The sequence below is a fragment of the Somniosus microcephalus genome, chromosome 8, assembly GCF_052327205.1.
Source record: "Somniosus microcephalus isolate GS21.2 chromosome 8, FLI_Smic_1.0, whole genome shotgun sequence".
NCBI lineage: Eukaryota > Metazoa > Chordata > Chondrichthyes > Squaliformes > Somniosidae > Somniosus > Somniosus microcephalus.
Window position 1 is genome coordinate 211,865,546 of NC_140994.1, and position 6,332 is coordinate 211,871,877.

Consider the following 6,332-nt stretch of genomic DNA (forward strand, 5'->3'; position numbering starts at 1 on the left):
TGTCTGAATTCTTCCTTCTTCCTTGCTCTGCAGACTCGAGTTTTCTCTCAGCAGAACGACGAGGGCGGGTGCCTCTTCTCGACGCTCGTTAACTGCTTCGGAAGTATTGTTGCCGCAGGGTAAGATCGAACTTGTTGCCACTGTAAAGTCTGTAGGTATTATGGCGAATTAATACACAGACTACAAGAGTAACTTTAACAGGACTTTACTATTCGAAGGTCAGGGCGAATCTGCCCAATAAATCCTGACACAGCACTTATATACCGGTGTGGTCACCGTCGGTATTACAGTATACAGCAGCCAAGATAAAGTAGTGCCACACCTAAAATAGTTCTCTTAAAGGTGAACGGTTACATACAATAGTTCTCTTAAAGGTAGAACAGTTACATACACTGCAGGACCTTCGCGAGATAGAGTAGTGTTGTTACCTGGTGTATCACAGCTCACAAGTGAACATCAGCAGATGGTGGAGACAGGGACAGCAGTGGAGAATCCTCATCGGAGGGCGCAGGACTCTACCAGCTCGGCTCAGCTGCATGTCGACCCTTTGCCTCCCGGTCCATCCAGAAGGAGAGCGGTGCTGGAACTCCAGGAACAGGTGCAGGAGTCTCTGGCAGGTTTTGTCTCCAGGGTCGCTGTGACTGTGGAGCGAATGGAGGAGTCCATCGCGAACATGAGCAGAGCCTTTGTGGAGGCACTGGTGCATGAACACATCACCACGGAAAGGATGGCAACCTCCGTGGAAAGGATGGCTACTGTAGAGGAGCAGATGGCTACGGCCATGGAGGATATAAGTCACCAGAGTGTTAAAAACATGGTCATTGTTCAGAATAGACTGGCATCTCTTGAGGAGCGATGGACAGCTATTGAGCATAGAAACAAGACCTTCATGGAAGTCCTCTGGAGTAGGACTTCCAGTGCAGAAACGGGTCCTCAAGGCCCCCCTGAAGTGCAGCAAGGTGCGATCAAGCCACTTGCTAGCTCTGAAGTGGGGCTGACACATGAGAGGGATGTTGGTGGCAGACAACAAGGAAGTGGGAGCTCCTCTCCAAGCACTCAATGCCACTGCAAAGCCCTCGGTCAGAGCCCCACCAGAGTCCTCACCCAATTGAGATGGGCGTCTCAGCCCCTGCACAGCTGCAGGAGCAGCAGACTGTTGCCGAGCCCTCATAGGCTCGCAACCCCAGAGGACGCCCGTCAAAGGTGTCGTGACAGAAGCAGCAAGAAAGTGAGTAAGGGGCCTCCACATCTGTTGAAGCCACAGGGGAAGCACCACGCAAGAGCACGCGTAAGAGGAAGATAAAGCACAAGTAGTCACAAGGTTAGTCACTTGGGTGTTCTGTTGTATAGTTTTTTGACAAGCCATACATGTTATGCTAAACAGATTTGATGGCAAACTGTTGAAGTTGTGGCCTGTGTCATCTCGCAAATGGGACGTCCACATTGATGGCTTAGGGCGACTTGCAATTGTCAGTATGGTGGTCAGTGATAGGAATCTGCAGCTTCTTATCCATTGTCGATGCTCTGATAAGAAGGTGCAAGGCAAAAGTGTTTGTGCAGGCTAAGCAAATCTGGCCAACATGAGTGCGTCCCTTGCATCCCGGGCAGCAATGTGGTCGCGCACTGGTGTCTTCTGGCCTGTGCAGCTTCAGGTGGGTGAGCAGCAGCTTGGCACTCCTGTTGTTGCTGCTGCTGTTGTTCATGGTTCTGCTGCTGCCACGGCTGGTCTTCGTCCGAATCTGATGTCCAGGAGGAAAGGAAATAAATGGTTCCCATGCTTCTGGTATATACCTCAGTTGAGGAAGCGCTCAGTCAAGGTCGGGAGAGGGGTTTCCCAGGAGGTCACACTGGAGATGGATGTCAGGCTCCAAACTTCCACAACAATGAGTAGGCCTGCTAAAAGTTCCCTCAGACAATAAAGTTCTTCCATCTGCAAATGATGATTGCTGAACACTCCTTTTTAATGGTGGAGCTGTAGCTGTTAGTAAGCAATCCACTTGTGAAGCTGCCAGGATTAACTGGCGTGTTCCAGGGGAGACTTGCAGGATGGGGGAAAAGTGTTAAAATCAGAAAGGCCTCTCAAAATGGGATTATAGAGGCAATTAACTGGTTGTTTAGGGCCTTAAGGGCCTATCCCGCCTCTTGGAGGCGGGATGGAAACGGGGTCTGAAACCCTGATTCTGGGAAAATTGCTCGGAGGTGGGATCGGAGCCACCTGCCGTTTTTTGCGATTTTAACACCTCACATGCCTCCAATCCCGCCTCCTCGTGCTTGGCAAAATCGAGCCCAATGTGTCTAAATCACCTTGAAACCTCGTTGCATCCTCCTCACAACTCACAATCCCACCTAGTTTCGTGTTGTCAGCAAACTTGGAAATATTACATTTGGTTCCCTCATCCAAATCATTGATATATATTGTGAATAGCTGGGGCCCAAGCACTGATCCCTGCGGTACCCCATTAGTCACCGCCAGCCACCCCGAAAAAGACCCATTTATTCCTACTCTCTGTTTCCTGTCTGTTATCCAATTTTCAATCCATGCCAGTATATTACCCCCAATCCCATGTGCTTTAATTTTGCACACTAACCTCTTAAGTGGGACTTTATCAAAGGCATTCTGAAAATTCAAATACACCACATCCACTAGTTCTCCCTTATCTAATCTACCATTTACATCCTCAAAAAACTCCAGTAGATTTGTCAAACACGATTTCCCTTTCATGAATCCATGTTGACTTTGTCTAATCCCATTGATATTTTCTAAGTATCCTGTCATCGTATCCTTTATACTGTAATAGACTCTAGCATTTTCCCTACTACTGATGTTAGGCTAACCGGTCTGTAGTTCCCTGTTTTCTCTCTCCTTTTTTAAATAATGGGGTTACATTTTCCACCCTCCAATCTGCAGGAACTGTTCCATAATCTACAGAATTTTGGTCAATATAATTGCAGTGGCAGACATTTAAGGGGATATTTCAGAATACACAGAATATATACATTCCAACGAGAAAGAAAAATTTCAAGGGGAGGACCCACCATCCGTGTTTAACTAAAAAAGTTAAAGATAGTATCAAACTTAAAGAAAAACCATATAATTGTGCAAAGATGGGTGGCAGGTCAGAAGACTGGACAGAATATAAAAAACAGCAAAGAATGACTAAAAGATTAATAAGGAGAGAAAAATTAGAGTACAAGAGAAAGCTAGCTAGAAATATAAAAACAGATAGTAAGAGTTTCTATAGATATTTTAAAAAGAAAAGTGTTATCAAAGTGAGCGTTGGTCCTATAGAAAGTGAGTCTGGGGAATTAATAATGGAAAATAAGGAGATGGCAGTTGAATTAAACCGGTATTTTGTATCGGTCTTCACTATAGAGGATGCAAGTAACATCCCAGAAATAGCTGTAAATCAGGAAGTGGAAGGGAGGGAGGAACTCAAGAAAATTACAATCACCAGGGAAGTGGTACTGAGCAAATTGTTGGAGCTGTGGGCTGACAAGTCACCGGGTCCTGATGGACTTCATCTTAGGGTCTTAAAAGAAGTGGCTAGTGAGATAGTTGATGCGTTGGTTTTAATTTTCCAAAATTCCCTAGATTCAGGGAAGGTTCTATTAGATTAGAAAATAGCGAATGCAACTCCTTTATTCAAAAAGGGAGGGAGACAGAAAGCAGGAAACTTCAGGCCAGTTAGCGTAACATCTGTCATAGGGAAGAAGCTATTATTAAAGACGTTATAGCAGGGCACTTAGAAAAGTTCAAGGTAATCAGGCAGAGTCAACATGGTTTTGTGCAAGGGAAATCATGTTTAACCAATTTATTGGAGTTCTTTGAGGAAGTAACATGTGTTGTGGATAAAGGGGAACCGGTGGATGTACTGTACTTAGATTTCCAGAAGCCATTTGATAAGGTGCCACATCAAAGGTTATTGCAGAAAATAAAAGCTCATGGTGTAGGGGGTAACATATTGGCATGGATAGAAGATTGGCTAGCTAACAGGAAACAGAGAGTAGGCATAAATGGGTCATTTTCTGGTTGGCAAGGTGTAATGAGTGGTGTGCCACAGGGATCAATGCTGGGGCCTCAACTTTTTACAATTTATATAAATGACTTGGATGGTTACTAAATTTGCTGATGACACAAAGAGAGGTAGCAAAGTAAATTGTGAAGAGGACATAAGGAGGCTACAAAGGGATATAGATAGGTTAAGTGAGTGGGCAACGATCTGGCAAAAGGAGTATAATGTGGGAAAATGTGAAATTGTCCATTTTGGCAGAAAAAAAGCATATTATCTAAATGGTGAGAGATTGCAGAGCTCTGAGATGCAGTGCCCTAGTACATGAATCGCAAAAGGTTACTATGCAGGTACAGCAAGTAATTAGGAAAGCTAATAGAATGTTATTGTTTATTGCGAGGGGAATTGAATACAAAAGTAGGGAGGTTATGCTTCAGTTTTACAGGACATTGGTGAGACCACATCTGGAGTACTGTGTACAGTATTGGTCTCCTTATTTAAGGAAGGATGTAAATGCATTGGAAGCAGTTCAAAGAAGGTTTACTAGACTAATACCTGGAATGGGCGGGTTGTCTTATAAGGAAAGGTTGGACAGGCTAGGCTTGTATTCACTGGAGTTTAGAAGATTGAAACATATAAGATCCTGAGGGGTCTTGACAGGGTGGATGTGGAGAGGATGTTTCCTCTTGTGGGAGAATCTAGAACTAGAGGTCACTGTTTAAAAACAAGGGATCACAGAGATGAGAATTTTTTTCTCAGAGGGTCGTGAGTCTTTGGCACTCTCTTCCTCAGAGGGTGGTGGAAATAGTCTTTGAATATTTTTAAGTCAGAGGTAGATAGATTCTTGATAAGCAAGGGGGTGAAAGGTTATCGGGTGTAGGCGGGAACGTGGAGTAATCAGATCAGCCATGATCTTACTGAATGGTGGAGCAGGCTCGAAGGGCCGAGTGGCCTACTCCTGCTCCTAATTCGTATGTTCGTATGTCTTTTGCACTCACGTGCTGGGCTCCACCATCATTGAGGATGGGGATATTCATGGAGCCTCCTCCTCCCGTTAGTTGTTTAAGGGTCCACCACCATTCACGACTGGATGTGGCAGGACTGCAGAGCTTTGATCTGATGCATTGATTGTGGGATCGCTCAGCCCTGTCTACTCTTTTTATTGGGTGCTTAAACAAATTGTCTGTAAATTAATAAAACTTTAAATAAACCATAACAAATTAAATTAGAATTTGGTTGTCCGGGTTGATGATGCACTCCAGCCCCCCCGGTGCCCACCGGTCGTGGAAGTACTCAAGCGTGCCGGCGGACACCGCGTGCTCCATCTCCAGGGCCGCCCGGGTGCGAACATGGCCGTGGAAGAGAGGCAGGAGCCCGCCCTGTCTATAGCATGCTGCTTCTGCTTTTTAGCATGCATGTAGTCCTGTGTTGCCGCTTCCCCAGGTTGGCACCTCATTTTTAGGTACACCTGGTGCTGCTCCCGGCATGCTCTTCTACACTCCTTATTTAACCAGGGTTGGTCCCCTGGCTTGATGGTAATGGTAGAGTGAGGGTTATGCCGGGCCATGAGGTTCCAGATTGCGGTGGAATACAATTCTGCTACTGCTCATGGCCCACAGCGCCTCATGCATGCCCAGTTTTGAGCTGCTAGATCTGATCTGAATCTATCCCATTTAGCACGGTGGTAGTGCCACACAACACGATGGAGGGTGTCCTCAGTGTGAAGACGGGACTTTGTCTCCACAATGACTGTGCGGTGGTCACTGCTACCAATACTGTCATGGACAAATGCATCTGCGACAGGTAGATTGGTGAGGACGAGGTCAAGTAGGTTTTTCCCCTCGTGTTGGTTCTCTCACCACCTATTGCAGGCCCAGACTGGCAGCTATGTCCTTCAGGGCTCGGTCAGTAGTGTTGCTACCGAGCCACTCTTGGTGATGGACATTGAAGTCCCCCACCCAGAGTACACTCTGTGCCCTTGCTACTCTCAGTGCCTCTTCCAAGTGGTGTTCAACATGGAGAAGTACTGATTCATCAGCTGAGAGAGGGCAGTAGGTGGTAATCAGCAGGAGGTTTCCTTGCCCATGCTTGACCTGAAGCCATGAGACTTCATGGGGTCCGGAGTCAACTTTGAGGACTCCCAGGGCCACTCCTTCCCGACTGTATACCACTGTGCTGCCACACCTGGTGGGTCAGGTTGTGCTATCAGGTGGAAGTGGAAAGGTTCAGTGAGCGCAGGCAATGATGCTGGAATGTGAGAGCCAGTGGCGGTGCATCGACTGTTGCCGCCCTATGACTTGCGTTTCGTTGTCAATCCGGAAA